This window comes from Littorina saxatilis, linkage group LG6 (genome assembly GCF_037325665.1).
Source record: "Littorina saxatilis isolate snail1 linkage group LG6, US_GU_Lsax_2.0, whole genome shotgun sequence".
NCBI lineage: Eukaryota > Metazoa > Mollusca > Gastropoda > Littorinimorpha > Littorinidae > Littorina > Littorina saxatilis.
In genome coordinates, this window is record NC_090250.1 from 27,626,650 (window position 1) to 27,649,149 (window position 22,500).

The window sequence follows — 22,500 nt, forward strand, 5'->3', positions numbered from 1 at the left end:
ACAGTCTTTAAACAAAGAGAGTGAAATAATAGCTCACGCGCGCGGCATTCTAAACACTCCTGTTTGGCGACCTTTGCGAGCGCTAACAACTTACAAAAGAGTCAAGTCAAGTCAAACAGTTTATTTACCAAATGCAAAGCACAGGATTTTGTTATGGTGTATGCATCCAAACTTCACACTCCTTCCACACGCATATTATATCATAATAAATATGTACAGATAAAGTGTTCAATTTCACTGGGCCTATTTACATGTGTACACCAACCAGACAGTTCAAAACGGACTGGTTGTTCTTTTAGCACCAATTTGACAGGAGTAATCACAGGTTACATGGATAAAGATAAATGAATTCCCTAAAATCATATCTAAAAATATAGTCATCAATAAAATAAATCCGAGTACATGCTAACACAGTTATTCAAAGGACACAACCCTTACATCTATTAAGATATTTCATTTAAGGATACTCGATCCCTTTCAAAACTTTAACTGACACATATCACAAATCTAACAGATCTAAGAACGATCCACCATTGAGGCCGCAAGGACTACCTCAGGAAAGAAACTGTTTCTGAAACGAGAAGTCCTGCTCTTCAGAGCGCGGAAGCGCTTGTCTGACGGGAGGAGCTCGAACAGATGGCCGGCTGGGTGAGACGAGTCTGCCACTATAATATAATAATAATAATAATTCTCTTTATTTATATAGCGCCTTATCCGAAGTTCAAAGCGTTCAAAGCCCTAACTCTCTTTGCTAAACGTGAGCTGTACAGTGAGGCGACTGACGGAAGTTCGCAACCCACAATACGAGACGCTTGTCTGACAAAGAGGATTGACTATTTCAGTAGATATTACCCAACTCTACAGCATTCCAGCTAAGATCTCAGACCACCATCATCTTTCCCTGATCAATCTTCCTCCGCCTCCAAGCGGCTTTGCCACATGACTGACAGGACCGGCTACTCCAGTTCCAAGAAGGGAGTGACCGCGGCAGTTCTCCGCCCTGACAGGAGAGTGGACAAACAGGGGGAGTTAACGTCCTCCAAAGATCGCGGCCTTTTAGGCTAAGTGGACTGGTCTAAACGACTGACAGGGTCCCCCCATTGCACTGATTTGAATGATTTCCGATGAGTGGTATTGGAAGTCTGAGGCAAAGACTTGTCTTGGTTTACTGAAAACATGCTCGTGCCATCTGTCTTCACACGTTCAAGTGTGACGCACGGCAATGTTTGAAGGAAACATGGTCATGCCCTCTGTCTTCAGACGGTTTAGGGTGAACCAAGCCTATGTGTAAAGGAGTTGACGTAAAGGTGAAGACGTTCTACAGTGAAGCAGGCCATTTTGTTCCAAGGAGTTATAAACATGGCAGATAGGGCAGTCCTGGTCTTCAGTCTCCATGGAAAAAAAGTCATCGCACATGAAGGAGTGGAACCATAGTCTGCATGCTTGAAGAAAAGCGTTGACAAGTAGCCTTGAAGGGAAAGACAGATTTACAGGCATCGCGATTGATGCTTCCGAGCACTTAGCTTGGCTCACTAAATGAAATGATATGCGCTTGGGGACATCTTCAGTTCTGTGTCTGTGTCTTGCTTTCTTTTTCGCCTCACATGATTGTTGTTTCCTGTTAGATGTCTGGCTTTGCGGTAAGATCAAGAAAAAAACCCACACAAAACCCGTCCAAAAAAACCCACCCAAATAAACACACACACACACACACACACACACACACACACACACACACACACACACACACACACACACACACACACACACACACACACACACACACACACACACACACACACACACACACACACACACACACACACACACACACACACACACACACACACACACACACACACACACACACACACACACACACACACACACACACACACACACACACACACACACACACACACACACACACACACACACACACACACACACACACACACACACACACACACACACACACACACACACACACACACACACACACACACACACACACACACACACACACACACACACACACACACACACACACACACACACACACACACACACACACACACACACACACACACACACACACACACACACACACACACACACACACACACACACACACACACACACACACACACACAACAAAAACTACAACAAAAACATAAAAAAGGATCAGAAAAAAAGTAAACGAAGAAAAAAAGTAAACGAAGAAAAAAAGAAAACGAAGGAAAACAAAACCTGCTTGCGTACGTTACACCAGCTTTGAACTTGAAATGTGCCACACATCAAAAGCCGAGAAACTACTGTATGTATCCTCTCATTCCTCAGGATAATCAATTATTTGTTACTCGGAACTGCTGTTTTGCAGAAGAATAAAAAGAAATAGAGGAGGTATATATAATGATAAAAAAATGTTTAAAAAAACGCAAGTGCATGATCGTACATCCTCACACAGCGTAAGCGTTTCACGTTCAGACAAAGCCCAGTCTTTTTAAGCGAGCTAAACTTTCCTCGAAATCTCTGTTCCCTCCCGCCGCGTTTCTTTCTTGTCGTGTTGTCTGTTACAGCAAAGGGCAGCCTATTTTCTAATCATCCGACTGATTTTATTTTGTTCACGAGTCCAGCAGCAGCACCTTGCTGCACGACAGAGCTTCGTGCCTCAAGGCCGTCAAAGGGACGTTAAAAAAGCCACAAAATGGCGCGTCCCCCTTGTTGGAAAAATCATTACAGAGCAAAGAGGCAGAAACTTAAGCTTAATGAGGAGGCGTGGAATTGTTTGATCGATTAACTAACAAATCACGGATACTTTTCCCTCCCTCCTCACACTGTCCTCTTCCCTTGCTGATCAGAGACATTGCCCTAGGGGACAGGGCGTAGAGAGAGAGAGAGAGAGAGAGAGAGAGAGAGAGAGAGAGAGAGAGAGAGAGAGAGAGAGAGACAGACAGACAGACAGACAGACAGACAGACAGACAGACAGACAGACAGACAGACAGACAGATAGACAGACAAAAAGAAAGACAGAAAGACAGAAAGACATAGAGAGAGAATGAGAGAATGAGAGACAGAGAAAAAGAGGTAGGAGGAGAGAGGGACGGGATGAGGAGGGTAGCGGCGATGGTGGTGGTTGAAGACCAGAGGCAGGGAAACAAAAATGAAGTCAAAGGGGGCCTCAAGTAGCGCTTGAACTTCCCGGCAGCAAGGTCTGGAATCAAAGACATTGTCAAGATATGGCACAGCTACAGGCACAGAGCTAGGAGGGTGAAAAAGATGAGGATGCGCTTTATAAAAAAAATATTGGAAGATCGAATCAAAGGAAAAAAAGATATTTGAACATTGCTCCTTTGAATCTGGCGGGAAAAAAACTAATCAAACATGCGGAGATACAGTGAGTAGGCGGCGTAGACCATGTACAAAGAACTGACGGAAGAAAACGCAAGCTATACAAAAATGCACATAAGCTGGAACAAATGATGTCCTCAATTCCCAAAGAACGTATTTTCAGCCGAAAACAAATCAGTTGAAAAAAAACCCAAAAAAAACTGAAGTATAAAATCGATTTTTTTTTAAAAGTTGAAAGGTCAAAGGCACAACATTTCCACGACACAGAAAAACAAACAAACCCCAAAACACCAAAACTAATACAAACATGTACCTCACGCCCTTAACTTGTACTATCCTTATATTGACACCGACTGACTCGACAAACCCAAAAGTAAAATCAGGTCGATTAACGAAAAGACACGCATGAGTCAAAAACACAGTAATGAAAGTGGAAGACTGTCCTAATCAAACACCCCTCCATCACATGATCATCCCGCCCCCCTTCCCCCAAGAAAAAAAGGAAAGAAAAAAACCCGGCCTTGGTTCGATCTTGGCCAATGGGGGGAAAGTAGAAGAGCTACAGCACACGTCAGTCGCGGCATTTTTACAAGGCGCTAGGCTGTTATATGGGCCGCCAAAACGGCTGTTATATGGGCCGCCAAAATGGCTGCTATACGATCGGCCAGGACGGGCGTAATAAGGGCAGCTAAAATAGCTGCGGCACGGCACTGGCCACTGCACGATAAAGCAGCTGCTATGGCAAGCTATGAACTGCGGGCTCTATGGGCTTCTGCGATCGTTGCCGTTGTCGTCAATCTGTCGGCCAAGACAAAATGTGTGACAGAAGCTTGGTCTGCTCTGCTTGCTTAGGACAGAAAGCGAGACTGCACTATGACTTTACGCTGACTTTTACGGTGTTATGCTTGCAAAGTGTTCAGCACTAGATGCTGTCACCGAGAAGTGAACTGAGCAGCAGACGCACCCTCTCGTCCAGACGACTTTGTGAGTTATCTTGTGGAATTAATAATCCAAGAAATCATCATTATCATCATCTTCATGGTCAACCTCCTCCTCTTCCCCCTTCCTCCTCCTCCTACTCATCACCATCATCTAATTTACTACTACTACTACTACTACAACTACAACTACAACTACTATTACTATATATTACTATTACTATTACTACTACTACTACTACATTTACTACATTTACTACTACTACTACTACTACTACTACTACTACTACTACCCCTACTACTACGGCGACGACGACGACGGCGACAACGACGACCATGATTTTTATGATGACGATGATGACGATGATACTGTGACTTACGCATTCTAAGTGACGACGATGAGAATGGAATTACAACGATATATTAAGATCTATTTGACGACGACGACGACGATGATGGTGATGAAGATGCTGATAAAAAAGAGTGCGGAAAGGACGCATAACTTTCAATGTCAATTATGAAAACAATGATCCCATACTGATGTCACACGAAGACAACACAACAACAACAACGCACACCGGACTTGACTACCACGGCAACAGTAGGTGTGAGGTCACACCTCAGTCCTTGCCATTAAACCCCCACCAAGACTCGTCCTGGCGTGGACATCAACAAACGATCGGACAGGTCAGGACCCCATAAAGTGACCAACATCAAGGTAACCTCACTGGACATAAAGTCTCCGACATCCCTCACCGGTGCATGGAACACGGGTCAGGACGGACATTTGACGGGAGGAGCATGTTTGTGGGGCCTTTAAAAGCACAGTCCTTCCCGTGGAGACATGCCCCTGATGGCTTTGCCGTGAGGGCGTAAAACACGGTCTCCCCGTGTAAACGTTCGTCGTCTAAAGTGAGGGCAACACGCGGGAGCATGCTGCCAAGGGGCTCCGCTCACCTTTGTTACTTCAGCAGGACCGATGACGCACTTCAGATTACCCCAGCCCGCGACACGTTGCGTGAAAGGAAAACAGGCCAAGTTCTCGTCACAATCCCCAACGCAGCATAAATAATATGCAGGGCGTCGTCTGTGCCGCTAAAACTGCGCAGCTATATTTTGCCCTTAATGGTTTCACCGTGAGGGAGTTAAACAGCATTTATCATCGTTTAAATCTGTTGGCTCACACAATCTGAGATCTCTCCAGGATTTTGCATGGGATAAGACCATCACTCCACTTAATCACATATCATAAATAAACACCCAGGCTGCCTCGTGTACAGAGTGGGGATCCAGGCTGCCTCGTGTTCTTTCTTTATTTGGTGTTTAACGTCGTTTTCAACCGTTCAAGGTTATATCGCGACGGGCTGCCTCGTGTACAGAGTGGGGATCCAGGCTGCCTCGTGTACAGAGTGGGGATCCAGGCTGCCTTGTGTACAGAGTGGGGATCCAGGCTGCCTCGTGTACAGAGTGGGGATCCAGGCTGCCTCGTGTACAGAGTGGGGATCCAGGCTGCCTCGTGTACAGAGTGGGGATCCAGGCTGCCTCGTGTACAGAGTGGGGATCCAGGCTGCCTCGTGTACAGAGTGGGGATCCAGGCTGCCTCGTGTACAGAGTGGAGATCCAGGCTGCCTCGTGTACAGAGTGGGGATCCAGGCTGCCTCGTGTACAGAGTGGGGATCCAGGCTGCCTCGTGTACAGAGTGGGGATCTTTTTAATGAATTGATTTCGAGATTGACACTGTAGTGTCCGTTACAAAATTAATTCACCAAAAATGAAAAATGAAAAAAAAAGGAGAAAAATAATCCCACTCCACACAGATAGCAAGCTGTCTGTTGATTGTTGGTATGAGTCCAAGGGCAAGGATGACCTTATCATCCCATGTTGGTATGAGTCCAAGGGCAAGGATGACCTTATCATCCCATGTTGGTATGAGTCCAAGGGCAAGGATGACCTTATCATCCCATGTTGGTATGAGTTCAAGGGCAAGGATGACCTTATCATCCCATGTTGGTATGAGTCCAAGGGCAAGGATGACCTTATCATCCCATGTTGGTATGAGTCCAAGGGCAAGGATGACCTTATCATCCCACACAAGAGCCTGGGCAGATATGAGATGGTGAGCATCATTATTTACACTAGACGGAGCAAACATGTTTGTGGGGCCTTTAATGACCGGTTGGTGACAATTTCGCTTTATTGCTCAGCCGCGTTGCTTTGGTTTCAATTTGCACTGACCCGGTCATTTGTTCTGGTCAGTTTGAAGTGGCGGAAGTTATGACTTCTCTGTGATCATTGCAGTATGGATTTTTAATTCGTTTTGACTCTGTGCCCTGTGCAGAGGTAGAATCAGAGACTGGGCGTACTCAAGAGTTTCTGGTTGAATCATGACTGTCTGCATGAGTACTGAATCCAACGGTCTTTTAAGTGACGTGAACAGACAAACAAATATTCACACAAAGCTTATCTTGATAGAATCAGTTTACGCCCACTCGCCAGGAAGCCGAGCGAATGAATGATTGTATAATATTATAATGACTTATCAAGATAAGTTTTGTGTGAATATTTGTTTGTCTGTTCACTTAAAAGACCGTTGGGTTGAAATATCTGTGAATGTATTGTTTTGTCAATAACAAACGTTCCAACAACCTACTTTTCTTGTTTGTTTGGTTTTTTTTGGTTTTTTTCCGTCGCGATATAACCTTCGTGGTTGAAAACGACATTAAACACCAAATAAAGAAAGAAAGAATGGGTTTTTTATTCTGAATTTTGGAACGTTGCCAATCTCTTTGTTTTTGGATTTGTCTGAGTACTCAACAAGATGTCCACACACAACAAAAGGTACGTCTTGAGGCTTAGTGCTTAAAGTCCTACAGGCCATGACATGGCCTATCAAAGACTTGCTATGTTCATACGCTATGTCGAGTTTCATCCCGCTAGTACCGTTTAAATGCAGCAGGTTTCTTTCTTTTTCTTTATTTGGTGTTTAACGTCGTTTTCTACCACGAAGGTTATATCGCGACGGGGAATGGGGGGAGATGGTATAGAGCCACTTGTCAATTGTTTCTTGTTCACAAAAGCACTAATCAAAAATTTGCTCCAGGGGCTTGCAACGTAGTACAATGTATTACCTTACTGGGAGAATGCAAGTTTCCAGTACAAAGGACTTAACATTTCTTACATACTGCTTGACTAAAATCTTTACAAAAATTGACTATATATTCTATACAAGAAACACTTAACAAGGGTAAAAAGAGAAACAGAATCCGTTAGTCGCCTCTTACGACATGCTGGGGAGCATCGGGTAAATTCTTCCCCCTAACCCGCGGGGGGTTGCAGCAGGTTTATGCGACAGACTGTAATATTATTGTCAAGTAACAGGACATTTATTACGACAGTGGGTTCATATCTATGTATTCATCTGTGCCTTCCTTCCATCTCTCCCAGCCACCCTTTTTTTCTCCTTCGTGTATTTACTTACTCACCCCCCCCCCCTTCCTTCTCCCCCCTCTAAAAGAAGTAAAAACCGTCGGTTTTACACCGAAGGAAGAAGTTGTTTGATTAAATCAAATGTATACACATTATAAACTTCTCTATCTTCCCTCATACTATTATATTCTCATCCACTGGAAACACATTTATTCGCACCCTTGATCTTGTCCTGGCTAATTATTCATAACTCGCCGTGCAATTAATGATACTAAATAAAGCGCCGATGGCCGAAACGTTGCCAGCATGGACACAGCCCACCATAAAGCTATCGATCACAGACGGAACAGACCGGTGCCAGAATCCGTGTAGTTATGATGCATGACGTACACCCGATACCGGAATGAAATTATCCGATACCGGCTATAATTGCTACAGCCAATAGTCTCATCCATTATTCGCTCGGATGACGACAAATTTGACCGCGCGGTGTAGCACATCGGCAGATTTAGAGGGGGGGGGGGGGGGGCCGTGGGAGGGGGATTTCCACTAATGCAATTATACGAGAAGAAGACCGACGATGGACATAAAGACGAAAAGAGGGAGTGTTGGCTCAAAATTCGATTTATGTGTGGCCTTCAAAGCGCTCACGCGATTTCGTGCACGTCCGCTCATTTTTACACTGTGGACATCGACTGTTAAAGATCACCCTGGAATTTGGTTTACACTTCAGGAATAGACCGAACAGAATGTGCACATTTTTTCTTAGAATTATCAAATACTTGGCGTTGATGTTGATGAGTTTCAAACGTTTCTACTTTTAGCATAACCTTGAGAAGGCTAAGAAAGCTACCATCGCTCGTTTTCAGTAGTCTGCCTAAAAAATCTAATAAGGCTTCTTCAAAAATCAGGTGAACCTGCATCTCATTTAGTCATATCAACACTTCAGTATTCCTGCAACGCCAAGTCTTCAATGGGGACAAAATGGAGAATGGTGTTTCCTTCTGCGGCACAAGCCAAGAAACGATCGACCCAGACTATTCAGAAATAGATGAGGCGCAAGCTAATTTGATTATGCACACACTTATCACTGTCTGTGCAACCAGCCCAGAAGATGCAGGGATTGCTTCGCTTCTTCGGATTTTAAACAGAACTTGTTAGCATCTTGCGATCTTGTACTGCCTACATGTGTATTTCATGGCTGTTAATTATTGAGAAGAAAATATTCCTATATCACGTCTGTCGTACATCATGACACCATTTAGTATTACATCCACCTTTCTCAAATGTCGACCCCTCCCTATTCCCAGAATCTACCACCTTGGTGGGAAAAAAAACCCACCCAATTTAGTGGGGATTTATATAAATAAAAGAAGAATTATTCATCACTTTGGGTAAATCAGCCCCCCCCCCCCCCCCCCAAAAAAAAAAAAAAAAAAAAATCATGTAAAAATTATTGCTGGCGATCCCCTGTACTCTCCATTTATTCAATCACTCACTCCCCTTTTGTGCAAAGCCGTATCAGTGTCCCCTGATTTAATCAAGGCTTTTAAGGGAGTCAGATTAAGGGCGGACATCCTTTTGTTGGAATTGCCCCCCGGTTCCCATGGTCCCAGAGTACCAGAGGAGCGCGCCGGTGTAACACGAAATTATTACTCCACGAAAAATTGACTCCGGAGTAAAAAATTTCGTACGACATTTTTACTCCCAGTACACCCTGTCGTACGAGAAAAGAACTCCCCCAAGGCACGAAAAAATTACTCCCTCCACGATATTTTTACTCCCCATTTTTTGTACTTCCACAAAAATTTTCGTTAACGAAAATGGGATGCTGACGAAGGGATAATGCCAATATGTGATCTCGAGCAAACGAATGTCGCGCTACCCCTCCCCCCCTTCCACACCAGGACAAACAGGGGACAAGGGAATAAAAGTTTCGTACACCTGGCGTGGGCAGTTACATTGCTCGTGTTAGGGTGGAGTAATTTGTTCATTATTCATTCGTCAGGGGAGTGACATTTTTGTACAAAATGTTTACCTTGAACACACCTGTCGTGGGGAGTAATTTTCTCGTGTTATGGGAGAGTAGGTTTTTCGTAAAGGGAGTAACATTTTCGTACGAAATTTTTACTCCGGAGAAAAATTCTCGTGGAAGTAATTTTCTCGTGTTACACCGGCACAGAGTAAACCAAGGGCCCAGTAACACGATTTTGGTCTGCTAACACCATGGGCTTGACTCCCCCAACGCTCGGCGAGCTCGGTAACTGAATTGTGCTTCCCTCAACACCTTATTGGCTTAGTACCTCATTCAATGCATCCTGGTCATGCTCGTTGTCGTCACACTTCTGTTCTCTAAGCACCACGTCACGACTCTTGTTTTGTTTTTGTTGATTTCTTTTATTCACTCATCCCTTTTTGTATGTTCAATATGTAACAATTTTTTTTAATTTCTGTTCTCCAACCGGTGTGCATCTTGTTTTTAAATGATATCAATGTTCTGCTTTTCAAGAAAATCTGTCGCCATATTTTGTTAATCATATCCCGCCATGAAATAGCAGGTATGATCATGTGAGCACTTATTATAAGTTTTAAACTTGTTGTGCTCCTTTGTAAGCATGTTGTTGTATTGTCATGTGTGTGTGTTTATGAATAAAATGTTGTTTAAACCAAAAGGCACCAGCGCCCTCTTAAATATGCGAATTACGAGAAAAAAAGGAGGAAAAGAGGGAAATGTGTTTAAAACAGAAGTATTTTCTGATGAAAGAACGCCTACTTAAAACTACCGAAAAGGATATTTATGTGGTGTAGAATTGTATGCGCGAGCATGACATTGACTACTCCGAAACACACACATTCCTGGATTGCGCGACTCTTGCTGCTGCTAGCTTTCCGCTACGAGGGAGCGGGACCAGAATAGACGAACTCCGGAAATAACTCTGCCGGGTTTGTATGGGTTGTGAAAGAGTGAATACTCTTGCTTTTATTAAGGCAAACTTTCAACACGTGCCCTTTGTCGACGTGTTTCAGACACACCTCTAACAAGTGACTGGCCTATGATATCACGTTTAAAAGTTTGCCTCAATAAAAGCAAGAGTATTCACTATTTCACAACCCAAACAGACCCGATAGAATTATTTCCAAACATCGTCTTTTTGCTAGCAATGTGATCATAGAGTATGAAATGGAATGAAGTGAAGCGTTGTGGGAAGTGCTATATAAATGTTGAATTATTATTATTATCATTATCATCCTTCTTCTTCTTCTTCTTCTTCTTCTTCTTCTTCTTCTTCTTCTTCTTCTTCTTCTTCTTCTTCTTCTTCTTCTTCTTCTTCTTCTTCTTCTTCTTCTTCTTCTTCTTCTTCTTCTTAACTCATTGTCTCCCAGGTACGGATATATCCGTACCCACTCATAATTATGGCTCTATCTGACCAGGCACGGATATATCCGCTCAGACTGTTAGCTTCAGTCGCTTCCTGTAACGTCCATCAAACGCGGCCTGCATTCCAGCGTGTTGATACACAGTCACTACACAGTTACTACAATTCTGAGTGACCTGCTGCAGCACAACTGGTCTCGGCTAAAAAAACAACCTTGGTCAACATAGGTGGGGTAGAAAGTGTGAAGTTAATCTGTATGTATGCCCGAAATGAGGCAGCAGGGACCCTGTCAGCAGGGTTGTTCTCCGAGTCCTGCTATTTCCCACTGTTTGTACCGCCCCGCTGTTCGCTTTGCAGCGCTCGTTCAAAAGACAATGGCGTGGAATTAGTCCAACAGCTAATCCCGTTACCTCCCCACTCGTCCCTATCACGAGCTGCGCGCATTAATCAGTGCTAGACTCAGCACAAAGGGTGAATAATTGATAACAGTCCATTAGCGTATCACACCAGTGTCTTTCCCTCTTTTTTTTTCGGGTATAGTTAGGGCGAGTGCTCTCCCCTTGTAGTTCTTCTGCGCCAAGTATTTTAGTCTCAGCGCGTTTGCTTTTTGTGGGTCTCGGTAAGTCCCGCTCTTTTGACTTGATTTTCTCCTGACCGGTCTTGTTGAAGCTGTTAGTCTGAGCTAACGCTGCTCATCAACGGTAGTGTTCCACCATTACCTCTACACCCTTCCTTGCTCGTTTGAAATTTCCTTAACACTTTTTTTTTGTATGCGCTTAAAACTTCTTCGTAAAAGGAAATGTGTTAGCGTGAACAAAATCGACGAATGGGGTTTTAGCTAGTCCCACTGCTTTTTGCACACGTCTCGTTTGTTCCAGGTAAACTCTCGTAACTTTCGGGGTTTTCTTCGTTACGTAACAATTAGCAGTTCAAGTCTCGCCGGTGTTCCTAAGAAGAAACAATGGGCTTTGGAACCTGATGCGACTTCCGCGAAAAAAGTCGAAAATCCAATAAAAGAAAACGAGCTTGGAACTTTGTTTCGTAGGCGTTGACATTTTTTCTCCTTTCTACATCTTCCCGACTGATCAAAGACCACGAAGAGATTGTTCTGTAGGCGGCTGCACTAAAAGTGTATTAAATCTTACTTGAGCACTCAGAGAACCCGGAAAGAACCAGTGACAAAACAAAAGCTTAGAAACTGGTAAACAGCTTGTTTGTACTTTTTTCTCCGACTTAAAGGAAAACATTTAAGGCATCAAAGTTTAGAAATGCATTACCATTTCTCGCAAGAAAAAGATCGGAATTCCTGGATGTCTTAAGAAGAAAACAAAGAAGAAGAAGCAGTAGCAGGCAGGGAAGCAACAGGAACACGAAACTTGAACCTTTGCTAAACCATGATTAATACCAATTAACACTTTCAACCACTCAGAATTCGGAGAGAAGGCAAGGAAAGGAGACCCATCGTACCAAGACAACAGACGCCAAGAAGCACAACTTACAGATTCAAACGCGAAACCCGACCCGAAAGAGGACACCCAAAACCAGACACCCATGATCCTTCTCTTGAGAAAACCAAACAAAATGACAACACGTTTTATAGGCTCGCAGACATATGAGCAGTGTGTCTGAGTTATGAGCAACCTGTCCAAAAGAAATCTAAGATTCTCTCAAAATGAACACTGCAGTGTCTCTAGACTTGTGCAGTATTCTTTATGCTATCGTTACCTTGAGCTTTTAAACACGTTAACAAGTTATAGAAGCTTCTTGCAAAGACGACAGAAAGGAAGTCATACGGACACAGCGGTGGCCTGAACTGGGTGTCACTGGTAATAACATGTTTGTTCTTTCTCGAAGGGATGTGGAAATGTTGCCTTAAAACCCCACAAGGACTCGTAAGCTTCCTCTAACGCAGACAACAAAAGACAACGAAAACAACTTGAGTTCCCCCAAAAGACACGGGCACCAGTCTTAATTAAGAAAACATACATTTAAAACTTCGGACACTTTTCTCTGACAAAAACAACAACAACACGAGAACAAAAGGTTGAGTCTAGAGTCTCTTAACCTAAAGGCACACTCCTGGTGAAAATTGTTTGGAGTTTCAGATGCCAGGTTTTCATATGGAGTAAATCTGTTTGCATATTGTGGTGAGTTAAAATATTTTGATGAAATAACTAGTGGACTTTATGAAATTAATTCATGGAAAAAAAGGTTCACAGAGAGCACCCAGGCTGTTCGTTTTTGGTATGTGACGAAGTGGAAGGATGGTCTTATCCCATGTAAAAGCCTGTGCAGGTCTGAGACGGTGAGTCCAACTGTTAACATAGGTAGGACTGTGCCAATAAGACATCTTACACCTTACACAATCAAACGTTTAAGTCTGGAGTTTCAGGAAGTCAGCAGAAATTCTGCCAGGAGCGTACAGGAGTCTGCAAGAAATGTGAGACTGCCACTCCCCCTCCCCCACCCCCTCCCCCACGTGAGACTCCCCACCCCCTCCCCCACCCCCCTTAATTTTCAGCAGAAATTCTGGCAGGAGTCTGCAGGAGAGGCGAGACTGCTCCCCCCCAAGTGACCATCTCCCCTGACGCTGCCCGTCTTACTGCTGACAACCACCGGTCTCCGTGGGTCTCTACGGTCACTCAGCTCCTGATGGAAGATGCCAAGCGAACGTCACCTGTACCATAGCAAGTCTCTCCGGACAAAGGACCCTATTTTGATAAACACGCAAAGGAGCCGTTCTCAAAATAAGAACACACAAGTTAATTTGCACTAATGAGTACCTGGGGAAAGAATTAAGCCACGCAACCGTCACCCATACTATAGCAAGTCTTTCCGGACAACAACAACAACAACAACAACAACAACAACAACAACAACAACAACAACAACAACAACAACAACAACAACAACAACAACAACAACAACACGTAAAGGTGTCGTTCTCAAAACAAAAAAGTTCATTTGTACTAAGGTGCACCTGATGAAAGATTCAACGCAGCCGTTGCGTTACCTATCGCGAGTCGTTCTGGACAGAACTCTGTACGGTTAATACACTCGTAAAGATGTTGTTCTCGAAATAATGATCTCTGGACAAATGTCCTCAGGGTTATAAATTCATGTATAAAAAGAAACAAACTGTAAAGGTGCTATCCTCAAAGTAGAAACATAAAGTTCACATATACTCGACTGACAAGCAATCCAGGCACATGATTCACAGTCATTTCTTCGTTCAGATAGATTACAGTCAGGTCTCAATTTTGTCTCAAGTACAGTTCTGCTCAACAACTGTTAGTTAATTCTTTGTTATATTTGCCAATCTTGTTTCAATCGTTACGGTTTTCTGAATGTAATTCAAAAAGCTTTCGTCATCGATAAGACTGAATGTTAACAAGTCTGAAACATTTCTACTAAAAATAGATCAATCGGTTACTTCTACGTGCTTTATATCAACTATCAGAACCTGAAAATACAAATTAAGGGAGAGATTTAATTACTGATAACTCGGATTTATTAACGGAAATAAGATTAACGGAAAACACTAGTCAGGCTACTGGCGACATCTGATTGGCAGATTTCGACTGAGGCATGACTTTGAGGACCGAGATTGGCTCGCACATGAATGATAATGACCTTGTTTTGATTCCTATACCATAGCAAGTTGCTCATGCGTTGCTGGACCGGTGTAACGAATTCAGCTTTCCCCCTCGTTCAGCTTTTTGATTTGATATATACTCAAGACTGAAATGTTGTTTCCTGGTCAAATTAAAGAAGTTCACTTTTTTTGAGGAAGAAACGCATGTTAGTTACTTGCTGCAAGTGAAGGTAATTGGTGGTGAAATGTAATAAATTTCCCTCCAAATTCGATTTCTTCGAAAACGTGCACCGGGTCCCTTGAATGAGAAGGGAAGGATTTAAGAATGAGGCAAATTTCTAAGTTTAGATAAAACATTTTGCTTGAACGAATTTGATACCATGAATGTAAAGTAGGCTACCTATAGGCTCGATGGAAGGGAGGAGGGCTTTTTTTAGTGTGGAGTTTATACAAGATCAACGAGGCCGAATCAGAAAGCTGAAGGCAGGGGGAAAACTGAATTCACTACACCGGACACACGGCGCTGTGTCCTCGCAGGACTGCTGCACGTGACTGACGGATTGATGGGTCAGGGGACAGGGTTAATATGGAAGTGACTTCTGACATTTCATCCCATTGATTCTGGTGGCTTTCATTTTCCTTCTGGCAGCCTCCGGGACAAAGCCTTGGACACTAAAGTCGATCCTCTGCCTGTGTCAGTCTGGGCACTGGCTGGAGATTAGGCTGAATTAGTGTTCGATGACCACTGAAGCGAGAAGGGCGAGAGTAGGGATGATGGGGTGGTGGGGGGGGGGGGTATAAAAGGGATGATGGAACTTTATTTTCCAAGGATAGAGGTTTAAGGCCACACCTTTTTTTACAACCTGTCCTTGGGGATGGGGCGGGGACAGGGGTGACCACTAAAGGGGCCTTGGAAACGGAAGGGGGGGGGGGGGGGTCGTCGGGGGGATGAGGGTCGTTTTTGGTATCTTTTTCCACCCACACTTCTTCATTGAAGTCTCTATATCGAGATAATACAGTATTATTGTATAGCCATCATCCAGGCTAAGCATTTTATTCTGAGCAGCAATTACAGTGGAACCCCCCCCCTTTTTAAGTCCCCCGATTGAAGACTTACCCCCTTTTTCAGACTTTGATTTTTTCAGATTTTCTGTTCATAACTTTAAATTTTAAGACTCCCTGATTATGTCAGGCTTTTGGAGGTCATAAACGGGTTCCCACTGTACCCACATAACTTGTAATACAATTACGTATTAAAGAAAACTGTTCGACTTTTTCCAGCTATACATATACACCCTTTCGATTATCTTGCTACGTTGATTAATTCCCACAAACATGTCGTGTCGCTGTTTTGTGGCATCGTGACTTTGTAACGTTTTTAGAGCAAACCTACCATTGCTTTTGGTTTAAGAACAGTAACAAAACAGAGGCAGAGATTTACTGCTCAAGCACAAAAACAACGCAGACAACCTCCTGCTCTACCTGTTGCCCTAGCTTCCGATCACTATTTTAACACACAGCCAGCTCTGCTTTGACTGATTATTGTAACACGTCTAACTATTGTTAGCAAAACACACACACACACACACACACACACACACACACACACACACACACACACACACACACACACACACACATACACACACACACACACACAAACACAGACACACACAAACACACACACACACACACACACACACACACACACACACACGCGCGCTCACATATACACACACACACACACGCGCGCCATATTTTCCCCATCATTAGAACAAAAACACCCCCACCGAACGTTAATCAATTTAGAGCAAAAATTGTGTTACAGCACATAATTATAGTCACCATGAATACCAATACGTATGCGTGAAGCCTCGCGCCTTCTAATTCGCTCGGCATCAGATAAGGCGCTGGTAACTAACCAGCCATACACAGTGACTGCAGCCCTGTCTGCAAAAGAGCCCAACTTGTCTTTCAACCAATTTCCTCTGCAGACGCGCCCGCTCCAGCACCCACCCCCTCCCCTCTAGCCCCCACCCCTTCCCACCCCTTCGCAACATCTGATGGCCTACGAAAGTCAATACTCTCATGGCCGTTTTCATCTTTATAATTTTTCCCTTTTTCTCCATCAATTTGTTTTAAGGCTATGGTCTTTTTTGGGGGGTTAGACCGTTCTCTTGTAAATCGGATTATTTTAATACCCTGATCATATTTCTACGCCACAGTTATTTCATTTATTTGCATTTTTCCTTGATGGATATCTAAAATTTAATTATCTGTCTGAAAGTTCTTCCGTGAAAATTGCACTGTCAGAAGCGATTGCTGTAAGTGTCCCTGAAAGGAATTAAAATAACAATGATAATATAAAAGAACTAAATTTAAAATTGAGGCCATCGGCATGCAGCGGATATTCCTTTCAGATTAAGACAGATTAAAGGACCTTAAAAAAAATTAAGCAAAATGCGAGTATGCAAAAGAATAAAATGATAAACAAGTTGATCCACAACGTCTTTAACATTTCTTCCGCGGGGGAGCCAAGGTCTGGAAACATTATACACACATGTATAACTAAAGTCAAACATGAAACCTAAAAAACCCACGAAATGTCCTTTAAAAATATTCTTCAGCACGGAAGGTGTGGAAACGTAAGTGAAATGCCAAACATGAGATCTATACGATTAAAGAGAAAGAAAAAGCAGAATTCTCTAATGAATAATTTTCTTCTTCTAAGAAACCACAAATAACTTTTTCGTCGAGTGATGTACGTAATTTCCTCTTCCTTGACCCAGAATCCCAGGAACCCGGAAAAAGTCGTGTTTGAAATCCGCGGGGTGGTGTCCGGTTGCTTGGCCGATGTCCAAGGACAACAGACGGTAGTCATCGGACACCGTAGTGTCGGCCAGGCCGAAGGGACGTTAGCTTGTGTGTCGGGAGGAAAATCGATGTGGGGAGCGGGAGGAAGCAAAACAGGAGTTGAGGAGAGTGACGACTCAAGCGAGGCGCAGAGCAAACAGCAGGCGTTTGCCTTCCAATGAACATAGACCCTCCCGCTCTCACGGTCTCTGGTCTAACCCTCTTAGGGAAGTTTAGATGGACACTTGAATGGAAAGGCCTGTAAAGAGTGCCAAGGCTGTGCAGCCAGAGACAGTTCATGGATATATTTGTCTTCAAATGAAATCCGTACAGAACATAGACTCTCCCGGTCTCACGGTCTCTGGCCAAACCTCTTAGGGAGGTTTAAATGGACAGTGCAGCGCGGCGAGACAGAAAGGGAACAGGATATATATATACATATATATTTGTCTTCCAGTTCCGATGAACTCCGCACAGGACATACACTCTCGAGGTCTCAAGGTCTCTGGTCTAACGCTCTTAGGGAGGATTAGATGGACAACTTAAAGCCATATGTACTCGATGACTATACACGCTAATTGCTTTACCAACAGCTGGAGACAGACTAAATTAAGTTCCCTGCAAAATATTGTGGTCTAGGACCCCTTAAATGTTGAGATATTTGAATTTTCATTTTGATCTGGATCGTCCTATTTATAGATTTGGCAACACATGTAACGTTGATGCAAGGGAGAGAACACCGCGGCTTTGTTGACATCCTCACTTTTTCAGAGGCTAGAACAAGCGGTAATGCATGTATTATGGTCCGCGCATGGTGACGTATCGTCATTATATGGTCTTATGGTGCGTTTGACATCGATTGTGGGCAAACTACACTTTGAAAACATGGGAGTGCGTTAGTATGCCTTTAACACAAATTGAAAAGAAATTAAAGTCTGTAAAGTGTGCGAAGACTGTGCAGCCAGAGACAGTAAACGGAGATATTTGTCTTCCAGTGAACTCCGCACAGGACATAGACTCTTACGCTCTCTCGGTCTCTGGTCTAACGCTCATAGGGAGGTTTAGATGGACAACTTAACAAAAATAGTAAAAAGGCGAGGCCTGTAACTGAAGTGTACGAAGACTTGTGTAGCCAGAGACAGAAAAGGGAACAGGATAAATTTGTCTTCCACTTCCAATGAACTCCGCACAAGATCTAGACTCTTCCGGTTTCTGGACTAATTAAACTCTCTCGGGGAGTTTTTATGTGAACAAATTGTCAAGAGGATAAAAACTGAAATGAGAAAAAAAAGGAGATCAGGGCGGGGTGTGTGGCGTAGGGTGGAGGGAGGTGTTACGCGGGGGGGGGGGGGGGGGGGGGGAGACGGCATGACCCTGGCTGTAACATGTTTGAAGTCTAGAGCGAAGTATAGGAAATTGAACAGCAGACATTTGCCTTCCAATGAACTCTCCACAGAGCCAGACTCCTTCGGTCTCGCAGTGTCCGGTCAGTTCACACTCGTAAGGAAGTTTAGATGGACATTAACACAAATACTGAATGAGAAAAAAACCACACACCTGGCTACTGTACTTGTGAGGAGCAACGATTTGCAGGACAAACTGGATTGGAGAAGATTGCCTTCTAACGTGGTCACATAATACTACGCTACGCCTCAAGATTTCCAGTCTAACTCTCGTGGGCAGGTGTAATATTTGCGGATAAAAAAACCCACAGCATCAACAAACAAAAACAAATTTCGCGCACGCGCTCACACAGACATACAGACACACACACAGACACACAGACACACACACACACTCACACACACACACACACTCACACACACACACACACACACACACACACACACACACACTCAAACACACACACACACACACACACACACGCACACACACACACACCACACACACATACACCACTCATACATAAACAGAAAGCCAAACCAACCAAAGACAAAGAAACGAGTGCACACTAGACGACCATCATAACAACCGAACGAGCGCCGAGTGCACTTTAAATCAACGGACAACGAGAGATGGATCAAGGCAGTGGTCAGCGCTGTCCCATTACTCTCCCCCCACTGACCATGAGCATCAAACCACCGCCATTAACCCTGGCCCCTGGACCTCGCCCCTGCAAAACTAACTGCCCATTTTCTCATTCCATTTTCTATACCTTCGTCCTTCCCTTCAATGTCACTGTCGCTTCTGAGTGTAGGAGCTGCTGGAAGAGAAACCTGAGCTCGTGTCCCTTTTGTTTTTCATTTCATAATTGTATCGTTTTGAAATAGAATACTATCTGGTTTAAACCAAGAGAATTCGAACCTCTACATCTTGGAGAATAAACAACGAACGAATGGCTGCTCCTTAATTTTGTCATTCTTTTCATGTGTGTGGAAAATAACATGCATTCGAAAAACGTGGAAAATCCACGAGTTTTTAATTGATTTAGACACATGGAAATACAGCTTACCTAATTAAACATGTTTTCTGACATGTTGTTTGAACTGACTTTGACATTAAGAATATAATGATGGATCTGTTAAATGACACATACATTCGAGTTGAGTTTGACGAAACCCCGCGCAAGCAGGTCTCACAATTTGCTGGCTCCAACCCAGGTTTTTTTTCGCTCCAGTTTAGACTTGTTGTCATTACATCTTAAAGTGCACATCGCATCCTCAGACCAACATCCTTGAAAACCACTTCCATCTCACACCCTACCCACCCCCACCCCATCTTATCCCAGCCCCCTCCCGTTTTAGCTCGAGTGGCACGTGCTTCAGTGTCCCAACCACGCATTTTGTTCAAAAATAGATCTGGTCAAGCTTTTACATGGGATAAGCCCATCCCTCCACTTGGTCACATACTAAACTCAACAGCCCGACTGCTTGCTGTGGTGAGTTGGAATTTGTTAATGAATTAATTTATGAAAAAGGCACCAGTAGGCCTACCTTTTATGAAATTAGAATCATTGAACAATACCTACTGCGCACAGAAAGCACACAGGCGGTTTATTATTGTTTTGGGACGAAGTGGAGGGATGGGCTTATCCCATGTAAAAGGGGCGGGGATGTAGCTCAGTCGGTAGCGCGCTGGATTTGTATCCAGTTGGCCGCTGTCAGCGTGAGTTCGTCCCCACGTTCGGCGAGAGATTTTATTTCTCAGAGTCAACTTTGTGTGCAGACTCTCCTCGGTGTCCGAACACCCCCCGTGTGTACACGCAAGCACAAGACCAAGTGCGCACGAAAAAAATCATGTAATCCATGTCAGAATTCGGTGGGTTATAGAAACACGAAAATACCCAGCATGCTTCCTCCGAAAACGGCGTATGGCTGCCTACATGGCGAGGTAAAAAACGGTCATACACGTAAAATTCCACTCGTGCAAAAAACACGAGTGTACGTGGGAGTTTCAGCCTACGAACGCAGAAGAAGAAGAAGATCCCATGTAAAAGGCTGACCACACCGGACACGGTGAGGCGAACTGTCTTCACGAGGCGGAGTGGGTCTTTAAAACCACAACGTCCTGGCAACCCATTCCAACACCAGCCCGTCAGTCTGCATCAACTTGCATCGACCGCTGTAGGACAAGGAAGGGTACTTCGCTGTCCACCACCCATCATCAGAAGATGACCAGTAAAAGGGGGACTGGTCAGAAGAAGAGTCGTTAGAAGCAGCAGGACTGAGGTTCCCACCATCATGGTCCAAATGACCAAAGTAGCCCGCAATTTGCCGCGGCACAGTAACGACTGCAATTACCGTAGACACACGCGTGGAGGGTTCTTGTCCAGCCGTGCTCCCCGGCACAAGGAGAAGGCCAAATGCGGGTCGCTACAGTAAAATCCTACACAAAAACCTATTAAGCGACCCTCTCAAAGGGACCCGTAATTTATGACAATGGATGGGCGAGCGTTCCTGGACAAATCTTATCACCGTTGATTTAACGCTGCCCTGAGTACCGTCACAGCGATTTGTGTGCGTTTACAAGACAGCCCGCCATCACTCGACTGACCACAATTCATCGAAAATGGAAATTGGTCCGAAGATGACTGGCGGACGAAGAGAAGATTTGAGTGCCACGAGAGTAGATGTAGTCAAAGAGAAATTACGAACCAAAAAGATACACAAAAAGATACACGAGAAGGCTTACCAGAATGTTGATACAACTATAGTAATTATCAGAAATTAAATGATTGAAGTTATTTCCCTCAGTTCTCAACAGTCACGTGGCTTGTGACGGCTGATCACTTCCTCTGTGCATATGTTTTTAATGTTATGGTTATTTTACCTCTGGTTTATGGGCGTGAGGAAGAGAATGTTTGGATGGCTGGTGTGCTGTGTATAAGAAGGAGGAGAAGGCGTTTGTCATAACAATGTGCTTCTAAATTTAATTTTGTGTTGAACTTATTCCCGAATGATGTATGTTTGATAGAATTAAATATATAGGTGTGGTAGTAACTGGGCTGGTCAACATAAGTGTGTTCAATCCATTGAGGAACAGGGCAACACCATTTACTTTGATTTGAATGAAGAACTGATTGCTGAGGCGCGTACTACAGACATTTCGGAATATGTGCCAGTCTACCATTGCAGTCTGAGACTCCAGGACATTAATTTTGTGAAACACACTTATACAGACTTAAAAAAAGACTTCGACACAAAGAAAGATCATTAGTAAAAGACATATTCGAAAAAACACAAAGCAAGGACATGTATTAGCTAGAGAGAGAAAAATACAGACAGACTAGACAGACAGACAGACAGACAGACAGACAGACAGACAGACCGACCGACCGACCGACAGACCGAGCGACCGAACGACAGACAGACAGACATACAGACAGACAAACAGACGGACAGACAGACAGACAGAGAGACAGACAGACGTGCAAATACAAAAATGATTACTTACGTCAAGAGTTTCAAGGTTTATCCTGTGTTATCCTCTGCAACAGAGC

At 43.8% G+C, this 22,500-nt stretch overlaps 1 protein-coding gene across 2 annotated transcripts in view; it reads right to left on the reverse strand.

Moving 5' to 3' along the window:
• Window positions 1–22,500, reverse strand: part of LOC138968894 (protocadherin-1-like) — a 139,446-nt gene that overhangs the window by 83,613 nt on the left and 33,333 nt on the right. For both annotated transcript variants that reach the window (XM_070341568.1, XM_070341565.1), the window contains exon 2: window positions 22,455–22,488. The gene's annotated coding sequence lies outside the window, so the exon portion shown is untranslated. The remainder of the gene's footprint in view (window positions 1–22,454; window positions 22,489–22,500) is intronic.